The following is an 18470-nucleotide window of genomic DNA, read 5'->3' as shown; positions in this document are numbered from 1 at the left end:
AACTAAGGAGTCTACCAAATGAAATGCCTACTCCCCAGGGTTAAAAAAAAAAATGGGAGATTTTTTGCGTGGAAATCCTCCCCTCAATTCCCCTCACTCACTTCCCACTGTTGTTTTCCATCTGTAACTTATTTTCTCCTTGTGGACCATTACAATCCAGTATAGTCAACTGGCTCTATCTAGATATACACACACATGTACCCCAACCACCTACTACTCAGGCCTCTGTGAATATTACCTTTGTATGCTGAAAAAATTATGTACATAGTTTATGTTGTTTAATCAACTTAATGTCTCTAGGCAGATTTACATGCCATACTGCTGTGGGTGAGATATCTTAATATAAAACTACAAAGTGAACTCTCCTGGGAACTCAAAGAAGTTAGAACTTGAAGAATTTCAGAAGTCCTTATAGTTCAAGCTTCTCATTTTACACAAAGGAAGTGAAGCCATGAGAGTGAAGTGATTTGACCTAGGTCTCAAAGTTCTTCAGTGTGTGCAGGGGGACAGTCAGGGAGGGGCAGGAAGCTTGATCATAAGCTCAAAATGAGTCAACAGCTGATATGTTTACGTCATAAGCAGAGTTAAAGAATAGACTTCATGAATTAACAAAAGCTGCCTTATTATATTTTAGGCAGGTCTATATGAGGCCCAGGAAGGATAGTAGCAATAACCTGGTGGGGGTAGGAGGTAGGGGTAGGTTGGGATCTGTAGCACATCTCCTTACTAGAACCCTTTGAAACAAAAAAAATTTCAGCTCCTCCTCTTCCTCTCTCCCTTGGCAGGGAAAGAGCTGGGGGTAAAACTATTCCATCACTGCAAGTCAACACTGTCCACCTGAGGGGTTCTTTTTGTCCATGGTGAGGTTATTCAAAGTAGTGGGTTGCCAGGAACCTCTGCAGTAGATAGCACCTCTTGGAGGACAGAAGCAAAGAGTAGTCGAGGTAAAAGTCTTGGTAATTCTCTGGATATTAAGTTGGTTAGTATGGTCACTGATGTTTGATTTATTATCATGCTCTGTAATTTACATTGTGCTACATATATGTTTTGTTTTTATCAAATATTTAAAATAAAACTTTTATAATATGATCCAAGATTCTTTTTCTTTTATATTCATTTGAGACAGAGAGATACAGAGAGAGAGTGCATGAACCTGGGGAGAGGAAGAGGGAGAAGCAGACTCCCCACTGAGCTGGAAGCCCAAAGCGGGGCTTGACTCAGGGCTCTATCCCAGGACCCGGAGATCATGACCTGAGCCAAAGGCAGACACTCAACCACCTGAGCCACCCAGACACCCCATGATCCAAGATTCTTACGGACAGTGAAATTATTTAAGAATGGAAACCAGAGGAAAATACTTTCAGACATGCAAGAATTCAGGGCATATAATCTACAAACCCTTCTTGAAAAAAAACGACTTGAGAATGAAATCCACCCAATTAAATTGTGAATAGAGACACCATTATTACCTTAAAAAAGTTAATGGTGAGCATTAAGACCTCTAAAAGATAGAACCACAGCTAAACAATTATGAGAACGATGGTAATAGTCAATTTTCAATTGAATGTGTTACTTTTTGTCTGAATCTCCTCCACAATATTGGGCCAGGGGAACTATCTACTCTTTTTGTCCATGGTAACTATATACCTTAATTATCTGTATTTATTCCCCCCAAGGTATCATGCATCACTCTCAATGCAATGGGGCATTGTTTCTGAGGAAGTAGCAACTCATGCTGCAGACGTCACTAGGCACTGTGGCTGCTCCCTCCCCTCCCTCTCTCTCCATCCCTCTCCCGTAAGTATCTACATCTAGATCCATATGCGCGCGCGCACGCGCGCACACACACACACACACACACACACACACACGTACATGCACTTCATTGGTTCTTCTTCCAAGAATAGAACTCTCAGTCTTTAGAAAAGGCTTCAATTAACATCTTTGAAAGGACTCACTTCTCAACACTGGTTTCTACTTCTAAATTTTCCAAACATAAGTCATCTTCTCTCATTGTGACAGTAAGGATGACTTTAGGATTAAATAATTCACAGCTTCTCACACCACCCACCCAAGACCCCAGTATTTTTTCTTCTCCTAAACAGCCTGTACATCATAGCCAGAGATGCTATGAGAGACTGAAATTAACACCAAAGCAACATAGCTGTGGTACCTTTGTGCTAAGCCAAGACTGATAATAAATGCTGTAATTAGAGACTACAAGAGCTCCTCCCCAGCATAGCTTCATAGAACCCAATTTAATACTACAAGGACACTAATAAATGGTTCTGTCATTCCACACCTAAAAGTATCTTTCCTCTCCATTCTTTTTGCTTCTATTTGGCACGGCTGATGTTAAAACTAAAATGTCTTCTCTAAGTGTGTTGTATCTTACTGGCCAATGGACAGGCTCGTATTAGTGAAGAGCACAAGATTAATTTCTCAAAAGTTACCCTATAGGTTACCCCTCTACCCCACCATATAAACATATGCATGTGAATGCACGTACACACACACACACACACACACACACACACACGTTAGCATCAGTGCATAATATAAAAATCTCCTGAGGGTAGGAAAAGTCAATACAGTCAATCCACTTGTTTTCTTGGAAACAGAAGCGTGAGTTTCCCCCACCTCCCTCTAAATGGTTCTAAAGAACAACTCTGCCCTTCTTTAGTGTCCCTAGTGGCAGGATTGTTCTCTGGAAACACTCTGAAGCTTCAGGCTCCCTTTAATCACATGGCTCTACCATTCCTGATATTACCAATAAAAGAAAGATCTTAACAAGAATATTTATGTGATGATTCCCAAAGAAAGTAACTAAACGGCACTTCATCTATAGGTCAAATTCTATTATGACAGAAACTATTTCAATAAAATTTCCCATATAACAAAAATACCCAACTGATTACCCTTTATTTCAGAAAATATTTCATCAAAACTGTAGGCTGAGGACCACAGCCAGACTCCTGTAGAGTTCACTGTAATAGGACCTGATTTATTATGAGCCTGTAAATACTCTCATTCACATAAGCTATTCATAAGCAATCCTCTGTTTTCTGTATTGACAGTTTCTCTATCAGGGATAGATGACATCAAAATTATTATTCTCTTTGTGCAGTTCCAAAACACATAAAATTCATTGTTTTTAATCAAGCCATTTCACTTTCCAATTCACAGATTCTTATTTGCTATGAGCCCTGTTAGTCATTAGTATAAATTAGGATGGGTCTACAATTGTAATGATCCATGCCTTATTAACCTCCTCCGTTTATCAAGCACTGTGATTTAAGAGATATCAGTTCAGCCTACACAGCCTGCAAAATTAACATCAGTCCCTCTGGAAATAATCATGAAAGAAAGCACTGTAACAACCATAGAAAGAAACCCTGAGCCACAGAGGGCCATCATCAACTCATAAATTGAAAACTTACGGAAAGACAAAAGAGTAGAGATACATATGCAAATATGTGTGCATCTATCCAGGAATACGCTACCTCAGGTGTGCTGGATTTAGTTATTCCAAACACTGAACGCTAAGTATGTAAGGATCTGGTAATAGGTTTTAAATGGAGGTAGCATGGCTTAATGGACTAAGCTCTAGGACTTAATGGAATCAACGAGTGAATTTTAAAACCTGGTCTGCCACTAAAAGGTTATATCAACTTTAGGAGTCACTTAAATTTTTAGTAGTTTCAGGCTCATTACTTCCAGTCAGTAACATCTGAAATATTGTCGGCCAAAATCCAGCTTATAAATTGGAAATTTACTAGGAAATGTTTCTGTCTTGATATGTGTCCATATACTTATATTTTTATACCTATATTTTCTCTTTGCCTGCATGACCGACTTAAAAGACATAATGGTTAAATGAGACTTTACTTTTACTTCTATTGCCTTTCACACAGTACCTTTGTAAACCTATGGCTGCTAATGAAAGATAACCCTCTTTTGTCACTTAAACAATGGTAAACATTAAATCACTTAGGTATTTAGACTAGAAATGGTACAAAAAGGTGGATGTGGTCTGACTCTTTAGAAAAATTCTATTCTGATATTCTATCAGTCATGTTTCCTGGTGCACTAATGATTAGTACAGAAAGACCACTGAATACCAAACATAATTGGTAGGCAAGTTCTAATCATCCTGTCTCTGGATAATTACTTTATAATCATATTTGATTCCTCACATTCTCTGCCCTTGGATTTATGCTAACACACATCATTTGAACCATTGCTCCAATCATTAGCTCTCTAGACCAAAATAATAAAAGATGGAAATTGTAGAAAATGAGTGTGGACATCATGAATAAGACACCTCCTTCTTTGCTTGTTTATAATTAATTCTTCAAAATAGCCATCCAATAAAGTTCTAGCATCCTTTCTCATACTGTAACTTGTCTCCTGGAGTTTGACATCTCAATGGAGTGGTTATGCACTGGCCTAAATAATCTCTCTGCTATTCACTCCACCATTCATTTAGCAAGACTAGTGATACAGAAGTGACTAGTACAGGAGGAAATCCTTACCTATTAGGAAAACAGACACATGACCAAATATATGTTAACATATTACAAAATATAACAAGTGATCTCTCATTTATTTCTTTCAAAGAACCAGACACTTGGTTGAGTGCTTTATATGGATTATCTCAGTATATCCTCATATAACCCTATTGAGAAAGGTACTGTAATTATATGACATTGCGCAGATAAGAAAAACCAAGGCAGAGGATAAATTACTTGTCTAAAATCATATGCCAGAAAGTGGCTAAACATGGATTCAAACTCTTGTATTTCAGACAAAAAGTATGAAATGGGAACCCAAATGGAAGCCTACAGGTTAGAGCAAAGCTGCTATAATTGTAATAAACCATATTTATTCTCAAAGAATAAAGTCTTTGCATTCCAAATGCCATCTTAGTTCTGACGTAGGTTTAAATGAATCTTCTACAAAACCTACCTTGCCTAAGCAGTATTATCCTGTACATTCATTCTTTAGTAATATGAACACATTCCTATCCTATCATGTCCGATGTAAAGGAAGAAGATTTGAGGAAAAGAAAGGAGAAGGCAGCCAGCAATTACTGAGTACTTACTCAGCTTTGAAGGCACAAGGCAACATATATTAATAAATACTTGAACAATTCTAATATACAGGAATTGTCAACTCCATTTTACTGACGAGGAATTTAAAGCTTTGAGAGATTAATCAACTCCCAAAGATTATCCTGGTTGGGACTCAAGTCTACATTTTTTTTTTTTTTTAATTTAAAAATGCCTGGGCATCTGAGTGGCTCAGTTGGTTAAGCATCTGCCTTCGGCTCAGGTCATGACCCCTGGGTCCTGGGACTGAGTCTTGCATTGGGCTCCCTGCACAGGGAGTCTGCTTCTCCCTCTGCCTCTGCCTCTCTCTCTCTCTCTCTCTGTCTCTCATGAATAAATAAATAAAACTGTTTAAAATTTTAATTAAATTTTTTAAAAAAAAATAAAAATGCTCATGTTTTTTTCACCAAAATGCTCATGTTTTTTTCACCACACTAGGCACAATATCCCTCCACCCTCCCTAACACCCCCAGCATACAAAGTTGAAGCTATTTGCTCATTTTAAACTCAAGTTTTGTTTCCTTGTATAGATCCAATAGAATTATTCTGAAGGAATAATTTCACTGCTTAAGATGTAGTATTTCAAATTTCTAGTTACAAAAGGGGTTAAGATGAGGGTTGGGGATCAAAGAGTTCATTTGACCATATAATCCCTGTTATCTATTAAAACAGATTACATAAATTGCACTCAATAAGACAAAGCCTTACCATTATTTGATTTGCAACAACAACACACGTTCACCCTTCAAAACACAAAAAGATGGCATAGGCTTTCACAGAATTATGTTCAGATACCATAGCTAATCCTTTGAAAGAAATCCAAACTGATCACAAAGCCTTTTAGAAGACCATAATTAAAAAAAAAAAAAAAAGGAAAGGAAATCAGCAATGTTAAGGAAGATGAAAAATACACATGCTGATCAAATTAGCCCTGGAATCTAGTATTTAGTTGATGAAATAGCTTTATTCTAGAAACCCTCAGGAAATGAATGGATGGCAAGGGTTAATACAAATGTGACCCTCATTAATAGAGAAGAACAGCATCAGCTCTCTGGACAATTAATTTTTCAACTCTGTTTCAGTAAGGTGACCTCTCTAAGTCCATACCCTTAATAACTCTGTGCAACGTTCCTATGCACTACCACCAGTGCTTGATGGGAATAAACTGACTCGAAAGATCTGCCACTTTCTATATGTGCAAAGTAACATCAACCTTAATCAGAGAGCTGGAAATGGAATGCCAACTGGACTTTTGCGCAGGTGACCATGAATCAGAGACACTGTCTTTGGTAGAGTGACAAGAATAAGCATAGCCCTGAGTACCCCAAATGTGAAGATCTTAAGAATATGAGAACTTCTTTGCTTTGATAAAACCTGACTAACCAAAAAGCTGGCTGAAACCTCATTTTTTGCCTAGACCAAACACAGAAATTTCTTGAATCGTGAACAGTCCTCATTTAAAGTTGGGAAAACCAATAAGGGCCCTAGAAACTGTCAAGCCACAAGCTGAGCATGAAGTCAAAGGTGGCAAGATAAACCCAACTTAACATTCATAATCACTCATTATTCAACACCAGAAATTATATGTCCTATGGACCTAAAACACCCTAATGCAATCCAGGGTGGTACAGGGATGTCAGCTGAGTAGGTATGTTAATCCAGAGTTGCTGATGGTGCTCAAGTTTTCTGGGTAACAGCATGGGGCAATGTCCTAAGGATACATTGTAACAATATGGATTATGGCAACTGGTGATTCAACATATTCTTGTCCTCTTGTTCTTCATAAAGCTTTCTTTTGGTAAATATCACTCAACATATTGTCAAAGGAAAGGTACCACGCTGCCCATTGTTATCCTAGGATAATTATAATGTCACAAAAATATAAGTTGGCCCTTCTTGCTAAGGATAATGCTATCAGAAATATGTGTGGCTGAAAACATTCTGGACTAGGATAACAGAGACCTATGTCTATGCTCCAATCCGCCACAGACTAACTTATTTCTTCATTGGTAAAATGAACCATACAAGTAGTATTAAATGGCTGCATTCATGTAAGCTTGCTAGAAACAAAACATGGCAAATAATGAACATATATATGTATGCGTGTACATATACACAAATATATTGGAACTACCACGTCAAGGGAAGCAAAAACAAAGGACCCATCACCTACATACTACTCTTTAGTCTCTAAGACCCCTTCATAGAGATTCTAAGGTAGCTAAAAGCTAGTTGAAGTTGGTAGCATTATTCACAAATACATTACCATAAGACAGTGGGTTTTCAACAATAAGAAACTATTTTTTCAAATTTGACTTTTGCTACCCCAACTATACTGGGTATATACTCCATAGTACTTTCTGGGGAGAAAAAAAAAAAAGTGTGGGGAAATCCCTAAATTCTTTAGGACATTTTAATCTAATTCTACTAGTTTAATGTTCATTACTGGTCTAATGTTCATTAGAAATCACAAAATTTCCACTGATTTATAGAAGAAAAATGAGTAGAACCAACCAATTGAGCCGTAACTCTGAGTGTGAGTGAATTCAGTGCAGGATTCAATCTTTATGAAAAGGAAAATAATTACGAGAATCTATCAAAATAGGCTTGAAAAGAATAAAATGACTTGCAGATAATGTCAATTCTTCTATGAGAAGCAAAGATAGATCTAACCCTCCCTTGTGTAAAGTCACTTCAGAGAGGGGAGGATAGGGCATCTCCTGAGTGAGTCAATGAACTTGTAACCAGGTGAAATCCCTTTACCTGAAAGCAGGCTCCTGTATCTCACCTGTGCAAGTGCAATGACTCAGATGGTTATGGTTAAAGGCTTCTATTACCAATGAGAATGTCTACAACGTTGACCGTTGTCAAATAATTACAGAAAAAATAAATTACTACACGGTTCCTTTCAGTAAGGTAAAAAAAAAAAATTCTTTAGCATTACTGGGGACCTCAAAGTGATTAGCCACGAAAGATCTACTGTTTATTACTATATACAAAGAACAGGAATTATGAGGTTGTCCTGGGAATGTGAGACCCAAGAAATGTGATATACAAAATACCAAAATGGCAAATACAATAAGAGGATAAATCCTGATCATCTGACAAAACTAAGTAATTACATTGTGATAGGAGATTTATGAAATTTGAAAAGGAAGAGAAAATGCAAATTTAGAGTAATTTCATTAGTAAAGGGTAACTAATCCCGAAACAAATACATCAATTATATCCTTGGTTCTGCCAAATTCTGGACAAACTTAAATGGAGTAAATACCACAATATTCTAAAGCTGATTGGCACTTTCAACCTATGCCTAGGTGCCCATCTTCTCATTAAACTAGCAAAGTTTTTTTTTTTTAATTGAATGCCCAGAGGAAGTTTTTTACTCTTTTCAGCATGTGAAAATCTGATTCAAAATAGGTACAGTTCCCTTCTCAAGGCACATGCCTTATAATTACTAATTCATTAATTTATCCTCATTACTGTCATTTCCATTTTACTTGTGAAGAAACTGAGAGACAAAGGTTTCGGTTCACTTGTTTAATACAGCATATGGTATATGTGATGTCAAAAGAAAGACATTCCAGAGAAGGTAAAACATGAATTGAATATTAGAAAACAGAGAGAAGATAACCTGGCCGAAGGTTTAGGGCATGAGGAAGGCTTTCTGGGCAGATGGAGCTGCTTCTGGGCTTTTGAACAGAGAGACACAGAGGGACAGAAACAATAACATTTCAGAGCTGGGTATTGTTGGAGAAGAAATATTAAGGTGTACCAACAGAAAAAGTTGGACAGTTAGGCTGGCTCTGTGTCATGAGGCATCTTGAAGGACGTTCTTGGAAATGTATACTTTTCATTGTGGATCACTGAGGGAACATAATAGGATTTTAAGCAAGTATATTTGTATTCCCAAAATAATCTTTCTGGTTAAAATGTTGAAAACGGTTGAAAATGGCAACAATTCTGAAATAAGGAAATTCCATTATAGTGCTCTTTCCTTTTATCCTCCCCCATCTTCATTCAGATATAACTGGCCTACAACATTGTGTCAGCTTAAGATGTACAATGTAATGATTTGGTATATCCCCATCACCTCACATAATTGCCCGTGTGTGTACATGAAAACATTTAAGATCTACTCTCTTAGTTTTCAAGAATACATTATTGTTAACTATAGTCACCATACTGTACAGTAGATCCCCAAAATGTATTCGTCTTATAATGGGAAGTTGATAACCCGTGATCAACATCTCCACATTTCCCCCCAGCCCTTGGTAACCACCATTTGATTCAGTTTATACGAGTTTGGCTCTTTAGATTCCACATATAAGTGAAATCATACATTATTTGTCTTTCTCTGTCTTTTTTCACTTAGCACAATACCCTCAAGGTTTATCCATGTTCTTGCAAATGCCAGGATTTATTTCCTTAATAGCTGAATAATATCTACCTACCTACCTACTTATCTAATCTCACATTTTCTTCATCCGTTCAACCGTCAGTGAACACGAAGGTTGTATCCATGTTTTGGCTGTTGTCAATAATGCAGGTGAACAGCTGGAGGGGCTAGCCCTGAGCACATGCACAGCAGCGCAGGGTTCAGCTGCTGGGATCTAGGCTGGCAACCTGCACTCACACAGCAGCCCACTCCCACTGTGTGGCTGATACTGGTAGCCTCTGCCCTTTTTCCTTATTCCAAGCCATCCCTATATATCTCAGCTTTGCTTGTCTCTGGGTGGGATGAAACTGAAGCAGGTCCTTCACGCACTGCCCCAAAAGGCTGGGAAAGTTGTTGCTCACCTTATTCTCTGTTTCTGGAGAAGGAAGCTCTTTTCAACCAAAGAATTCTTTCTTGGTGCTGGGCAGTGCCAGCCTAAGAAATGGGATGGTACAAGCAAAATAAAACTGCTCCTTATCTTTTTGTCCAGTTATTCTCTGGATTTCTTGTTCCACTGTGTTGTTCAAGTTTCTTAAGTGGACTCTGGAGCTCTCCCAGAGCTATTTTTGTCTGTAGATAGTTGTCTAATTGAGGGTCTTTGTGGGGGAACAGCGTATAGTTTCCTATTCCTCCATTTTCATGACCTCACTCCATATTTATTGGTTTGCATATATCGAACAATCCTTACATTCCAAGGATAAATCACATTGATCGTGGGGGGATGATCCTTTAAATGTGCTGCTGAATTTGGCTGCTAATATTCTGTTGAGAATGTTTGCATCTGTATATATCAGGGATATTGGCCTATAATTTTATTTTTCTTGTAATATCTTCACCTGGCTTTGGTATCAGCATAATGCTAGCCTCACAAAATGAGTATGGGTGTGTTCCCTCCTCTTCAATTTTTCAGAGGCATTTGAGAAGGCTTTGTGCTGATTCTTGGTAGAATTCACCCACGAAACCATCTAGTCCTGTGCTTTTCTCTGTTGAAAGAATTTGATTAGTGATTCAATCTCCTTACTCACTGATCTGTTCAGGTTTCCTACTTCTTCATGATAGAGTCTTGGTAGGTTGTCTGTTTTTAGAAATGCATGCATTTCTTCTAGTTATCTAATTTGTTGGCATATAACTGTTCCCAGACTGTATGATTTTTTTGTACTTGTGTGTTTCCTCTTTCACTTCTGATTTTGAGTCTTTTCTCTTTTTTTCTTAGTCTAGCTAAAGGCTTGTTGATTTTATCTTTTCAAAAACCAGTGTTCAGTTTCATTGATCTTTTCTATTATTTTTCTGGTCTCTATTTCATTTACTTATGCTCTGACCTTTGTAATTTCCCTCCTTCTGCTAACATTGGACTTTTCTTCTTCTTTTTGTAGTTCCTTGAGGTGTAAATTTACTTTAAGATCTTTTTTTCCCCCTTAATGTAGGAATTGCTATAAACTTCCCTCCGAGAACTGCTTTTGTTGCATTTCCTAAGTGTTGGCATGTTGTTTCCATTTTTGTTTATGTTAAGATATTTTTTATTTCGGGGCACCTGGGTGGCACAGCAGTTGGGCGTCTGCCTTCGGCTCAGGGCGTGATCCCGGCGTGATGGGATCGAGCCCCACACTGGGCTCTTCTGCTGTGAGCCTGCTTCTTCCTCTCCCACTCCCCCTGCTTGTGTTCCCTCTCTGGCTGGCTGTCTCTATCTCTGTCGAATAAATAAATAAAATCTTAAAAAAAAAAAAAAAGATATTTTTTATTTCTTCTTTGATTTCGTCTTTGATCCACTGGTTGTTCAGAGGTATAAGGCTCTTTTCATAATCCATGTATTAGTGATTCCCTATTCAGGACACATGCAGAAAAAGTGACAACTGAAATGTATGAAGGAAATGAAATCAATAGGACTTAAGAAATGATTTGACTTGGGTAAGAAAGAAGGAGAAGTCAAATATGATTATCAAGAATCTTGTTCCTATTATTGACTAGAAGAGCAAATTGCACAGTAAAAGAGTAGAGAGAAACGTACAGATCTGGTGTGACAAAAATGGTACACCAGAGTTTCGGCGCGTGAGGCTGATCCACCTCACTGCTCTGGCACGTCCTTGCTGTTATTTTCTCATCCTCTAAAATTGATCTGGGAATTCAGAGCATGGAGGTGGCTGGACATACTGACAAGATATTTCCTGTGTGACCCCAACTGGGGGCCAAAAACATGAACAAGAACTACCCTCTAGTGTAGTCTCTTTGGAGTCTTGAATAAATGGTTGCTATATTCTTCAGGGTTTCTCCACTCTACACATTCAGAGTTCCAGTCTCCCCCATCACTGTTTAATACACAGAATATTTGTTCAGCTCATAGCCCCTGGTAGCCGGCCTCTTAAAATCTTGAAATGTGCATGACAGCTTAGAGTTCATTCAAAGATTGGAGGTATCCTTATGCTAGTTTCTGGACCATTCTCTGTGATATCTTGCTGATAACTTCCCTGGCAATTACAGCTGCCCCAGCAGCCCGGACTGATCAGTTTCCTCCATCCAGTGAAACGACTGACTTCTACTTGGGCTCTACTTCCTCGCCCAAAGTTTGAGAAATGCCTCCAGGCCAAAAGCAGAACAAATGTGGAGCTTATTTTCTGAACTCCTTTTCTCTTAAGGATCATAGTCTTATACAAAATTTCATCTAATATTTAAAATAGTTGCCTTATTTATTTTGTCCAGTTTCATAATTCTTAATGTCAGAGGGTAAAGCCTGTTATTTGGTTATTTTCAGAATCCCACATTATAAAAACTTTAACAGATACTACTCAGTTACTCTCCCCAAAAGCTCAAGAGGGATTTAGATGATCGAAGGATACAGAGTCTTTAAAATGCAAAAAAAACCAAAAAGGATTTTTACATCAAGAAAAGTATAACTCAGTAATTATTTCTTTTTAATATTTATTATGTAAAATATTAATACTTAGTATTAAGTTTTTAACTTAAACATTTACTTTGTACTTGTGAAATGCTGCAAGATGGAAATGTAATTAGTGCAAGGACTTCTCAAAAATACATATGGTCTATTTGGAATGGACACATCCACCCAAGCAAATTAAGAAAGTGATTAAAGAGGACAGGATATGAAGTAATGCATGGTGGCTGATAAAGAAAGACACGAGATTAAGCTCCAAAATAGAAGATAATGTTCATATGTAATGGGATTAATTTTCCATCATGTCTCATTCCTAGAACATCCTCTTCAATCTAAGGATGGAAGAACAGGCTGGATAAAACAGGCTATATTTAAATCCTCTTTGTGTCACTCCTAGGAGTGGGGAGAGCAAGAAAAACATTACACCAGCATTTCTCAAAGTCTGTTTCACAAAATGCATGGTATTCTTCATGGAAAAGTTTCTAGATATTCACTAAGAATTTAAGATTTTTGAAATCAGTGAGAAATCCTATGATAAAATGTCCTGATTAACTTGTTTTAATGTAGCATTTTACAAAATTGTGTTACAGAAAAAATTATGCAATTAATATGCTCTACATTGTTATATGATTATTACAGCATTAAAATGAGTAATCTTTGGAACACACTTTGAGAAATACTGAGTTATGTTACTTAGACATGTTCAAAGAGACTTTGTAGAGAAATGCAGCTTTTTCCTAAGTCAATCTGACCAGTGGGGCTCCGGAAAGATTCTACATAAAATGGTCTTCGAAACTAGAAAAATAAGAAAGCCATTGACCCTGGAACCACACATCTCAAGAGGAGACAAGAGAACTATGTTTAGGCAGATGGACACACTGGTCATAGAGTAACTTAGAAGTCAGTGTACAACGGAGAAACTGAAGTCAGTTCGTATCATTCTAGTATTGAAAATTCAAAGGTCACAAATAAGAAGACAAATTGCGGTATCCAGGTGAGACAGGACAGCATGCCTCTTAGTCAGCAATATTACAGAAGGTCTATCGTACTAATGGAAAAGTCAGAAACAGGATGGCAAAAAGATCAGTATAGTAGCAACATCAGCAGCCCAGTTAGGCCTTTTTATTAAGAAGAACATAGAAGAGAGACTTAAGAAATACAGAAAGATTGTGACAGGATCCACCATTATACTCAAAAAAAAGATTTCACAGCATACATTACAAACATCAGATGCATTTCTACCAGCAGAAGGGGATGACCAGCTTGCAGAATAGTAAGAGAATAAAATAGAGAAGATTTTCCCTCATAAGAACCTCCAGCTCAGAGTTTATTCATTAATCATGAAAGGATTAGTGATTAACAAAAGGAGTCCAACCAGTATTGATTACTTACAGGTATAAATTATTTGCAAACCTATACTGCTTAGCTAATTAACTTGTACGTTATTCTCTCTCATTAATTCATAATTTGTTATTATTTATTGACCAATAATATGTAATTCTGATGTAATTCACATTTAGTTGATGTTAAAAAGGAAATGTTTAAAATTGGGTGAAGTCAGGTCATGATCTTGATGTCTGGATAAAAACTAACCTTGACTATGTCTAAGAAATGATAGTTAACCAGGCAACTGCCTATATGCACCTTCTTACCTGCTGGATACTGTGTTTCACACTTTACCATCAAACACACACATGCTGATGTTGAAACATCTTCTATAAAACAGGGGTTTTAAAGGCATTTTCAGGGTGGTTTCCTTGGGCTGAGTTTTGGTTTTATAGGTGTAAAATATGATAAATATCTAGATAAACCATTAAAAAAAAAACAGACTTATGTCCTAATTATTACTGCAACGCTCTAAAACAACGATGGACCAACACGAGAGTTGTCTTTGCATAAGAAAAAGCTACACTTTCTAGGAAACATTTGTGGATCTTTTGTTTTTCGTTGACTTTTTTGCAGTTACACCTGTTACGAGGTAGAGAAGGAAATGTTATGCTTGCGGTTCTTTAAAAATTTCAATCTGGCTAAATGTATCTAAAATATTCATAAAATTAAGCTTTTTCAGTCTAAAAAAACATGGTTTCCTAAATTGTTTACAAGAGTGACTATATGCCGATGGAGATATTTTGAGCACAAGGTGCAGCAGAATTTTAAATAACTTCCTCTCACTCCTCATCAGTGTCTATATGATTTCTAATCACTCCTCTACACATCAGCTGTGATGAGAATGAATCCAGGTGTGATGAACATGATGTCCCTGTTATTCTGAAGGACGTTTATTTTTATTTATGCCATTGTGTTTAGGCTTTTCAAGCAATATTTAGAACAAATAGGCATACAAAGATTCTAAGTTAAACCTTCTGCCAGCTCCATTTCTGAAGTGGGGGCAGGATTTCCTCCTGTTCAGATAAAGGTTTCCAACGGCAATAGGACGAGTGAGGCCAGAATACTAATTTTCAAACTGCCCTTCGTCTGCTGTGGAGTAAGGGAATATTTTCTCAGTGGTTCTATCGGAAGTTCTAAAACTCTCCAGAAAAATTGCAAAGAAGAAAATACATATTTCCCAATGTCAACTTCTGTTAAAAGAAAAACTTTTCAAGCACAGATGTCGATCCATAGATAGAGCTGTTAAGGCAAGAAGAACTTTCTGTAATTATAGGTAATCATGCAAACCCCCCTTGGAACACAGATTCCATTTCATTTTTTGTTTCTGAGATTACAGAGACTTGGGAAAGGGGGTATTTTCACTTATCAAACTAACAGCAGGTCTTCTGAAAAGCTTAGCATAATATATCTTTTATTAAGCATATATTTGCTCACTAAATAAGTGATTCTTGTTTATTTCCACAAGATAATAATTTTGAAGCTCAATTCATTGACAAATCTAATGCTTCATATTTGCTGCTGTGCAAATAGGAAAAATAAACAAGAGCTAACTAAAGAAACAAAGCTGAATGTTAGAAGCCTACTTGATCACACCCAGGAAATGGTTATATTTGGTTGATACTTATTAAAGCTGCATGTTTAAGTCTATTAAGATGCATTTCATTACCTCTGCCACATGCAAATAGGCTTTCAAACTTTCCAGAGCAGCAGGATTTATTGTACAGTTCAAAGAATGATTGTATCTGCCTTCTGGGTTTGGTATAGTCTAATTTCATAATATATACACAAACAGGATTTGTTCTCGGAGTAACACTGGGACAATTTCAGAGCTCTAAGTCAGGTGCTTGATGAGCTCCTGAAAATATTTGTTTAGTATTCCGAATAATACATATAATTTACAGTGTTATCCTGAGATAACGAGGAAATGTTATTTCAAATAATAGCTTACTTAGTAAACAGGGGTTCCAGTGGAGATACTACCCAGCTATCACGAGACACCATACATTCATTTTAGGTAAGCCCATATCTATAACTCATGTCCCAAGAAAATTATGAATATTGTTGTGAATTGGCTGACATTCTGCTCAAATAATATTTCTCTAGCAGCTACAAAAATGCAAAAGAATTAATTGCTTTAAAAATGATTTATTGCATTGATAAAAATTACATTTTACTTGAAGGGAAGCCAGAAAAAAAATAACCCTTAAAGGCCACTAGCAAGGTATAATCGAAATATGTTTGAAATAATTATAATGTGAATCATTAAAAATATATTCACTTTCATCAAAGGTTAGGTTATACAAAGATATTACTTACACATATCAATACTCACTTGAATTTTTCAAACCGTATTTTTTAAATTTAATTTATTCTCTCCCATGAAGGATGAGGTACACCTAAATGCCTGATACATTTTATTTCAACACTTAACTTTGAAATTTAAATAGCTGGATTATTGGTTCTTCTATTGTTTAAAAAAATGTATTAATTATCAAATCCATATTTGCTGTTTTTTCTGCTCATCCAAGTTTTTTATTAAATTGTAAGATTTTAAAATATAACTTCAATTAGCTGTTTACCTATTTGCTTTTGAGGTACCTGTTACCAATATGATTAAACATGAAAACATATTATTCTACATACAAAATCAATATACGTATATGTATGTATGTATATATGTGTGCAAGTTCCAAGATAAATATGTACTAAATATAGTAGTTATAATAATCACAATGAATACAGATATTCTTCTACCTACATATCTACCTTAGGGCAATGTTCAGTGGAGTCTTGTAGAAATGAGAAGACATAACTCCTTTCATTATTAAGTTTATATCTCCTCATCACTGTTTTAGTAAATCACTTTTTTCTGCCCAGTCTTGTAATATGAGTATGGTAGAGAGCTTCGAATATAATAAAATTAAGCTAGCTAACCGAAGGGAAAACAGAAAATTGAAAAATTTCAGAAAACATACTCTGTTAATTAAGGCATGATTCTAAATGTTTTCAGTTATAATTCATTGTTTATATTATTAAATATATTACAAATATATGAACACTTTAAATTCCCCCAAAGATTAAAGCTTTGTTTCTCCCTTTTAAGCCCTGTACCTACATCAATGTTATTTATTTTTTAGGAAAATCAAAATTTATTCCAAGTTTTGTTTTTTATTTACCATTTAGATATAACTCATCACTAAATAAATATATTTCAAAGAAATACAAAAAATGGCTCCTTCTCTTTCCTCCATCTTCGAACCTGTTGAGGCCTGCTGGAAACAGAACAAATAAGTCTAGAAGGCTGTGGTCCAAGGCCATTTTTGCTGGCTACAAGCAAGGTCTCTAGAACCAGAGGGAGCACATAGCTCTTCTTAAAATTGAAGGTGTTTCTGCTCAAGATGAAACAGAATTCTATCTAGGCAAGAGATGTACTTATGTATACAAAGCAAAGAACAACACAGTGACTCCTGGAGGCAAACCAAACAAAACCACAGTAAGCTGAGGAACAGGAACTCATGCTCATGGGAACAGTGGCATGGTTCTTGCCAAATTCCCAAGCAACCTTCCTGCTAAAGCCATTGGCCACAGAATCCATGCGATGCCATACTCATCAAGGATTTAAACTTACTGAAAAGTAAATAATGTGTACGTTACAAAAGAAATACAGAAAATGAATGAGGAACTGAATTATAATGAGTAAAGAATATAATAAATACAAAATATCAGTACAAGACATCTGCACAGTGCCAAGTTTTCTTAAACATACGCACACGCATACAACACACACACACACACACACACACACACACACACACACACACAATCAAATGACAATCCAAAGTCCTTCTTTATATGACCACTAGGTAAAGATGTGAGGGAGCTCACATCAAGGAAGAAAGTCAATTTTATTTCATTGTGCTTCTAGCAAGAGCCGAAAAGTCAATTAGATAACCTACGTCTGCCCTCTTAGATGGCCCCTTCTCTCCATTCCATCAACTTGACTACTCCCATATCTGCCATCACATGCACACATCTCTCATCACCATCGACGATATTCAGTGTAAAGATTAAAAGGTATTTTCCATAAGAGAACATCCCTTGCACATCAATATCTATTCACTCTGCCTTTATCTCATCTCTTCCTTATAGAGTGATAGGCAGGCAAGATAGAGGAAGGTTCAAGTCTTCTTAGTTCCAAATTTTGCCTCAGGCTTTCAACATTCTGGAAGGAGCAGGACAGAATGGCTAAATCCCACCTCCCAGATCCAATCTCTAATTGGATCACAGGCAAATAAATGTTTTCTCTTAATTGACATTAGTTATGTGAAAATTACTTCAAAGATTTGAAAATTATTGTTGCAATTTTTGAGCCTCTCCACTGGCAAAATAAAATAAGTTATTCATTCAACTAGTGTGTAGCAGGTATTCTCTATATTCTGGGGATGTAACAGAACATACAAGAAGATCCCTGCTCTTAACCAGCTTTATTCTCATGAGGTTAGTGGACAGACAATATAAGAAAACAAATAAACAAGACAATTTTAGTATCCTTAGCCTCAGTTTACCCACTGTAAAATTATTCATCCACCCAGTTGAGAAATATTTATTGAGAGTTTATCATGTGCTAAGCACTGCTCCCTTAGTT

The 18470-nt window shown here is 36.6% G+C and overlaps 1 pseudogene; it reads left to right on the top strand.

Annotated features, from left to right (window-relative positions):
- Nucleotides 1-4782: 4782 nt before the first annotated feature.
- Nucleotides 4783-17447, top strand: LOC123784287 (large ribosomal subunit protein eL33 pseudogene; annotated as a pseudogene).
- The last annotated feature ends 1023 nt before the right edge of the window (nucleotides 17448-18470 follow it).

This window comes from Ursus americanus, chromosome 4, assembly GCF_024610735.1.
Source record: "Ursus americanus isolate L20-20 chromosome 4, mUrsAme1.1.p, whole genome shotgun sequence".
NCBI classification, from domain to species: domain Eukaryota; kingdom Metazoa; phylum Chordata; class Mammalia; order Carnivora; family Ursidae; genus Ursus; species Ursus americanus.
The sequence above is the reverse complement of the archived record's forward strand: the minus strand, read 5'-3'. Positions and strand labels throughout refer to the sequence as shown.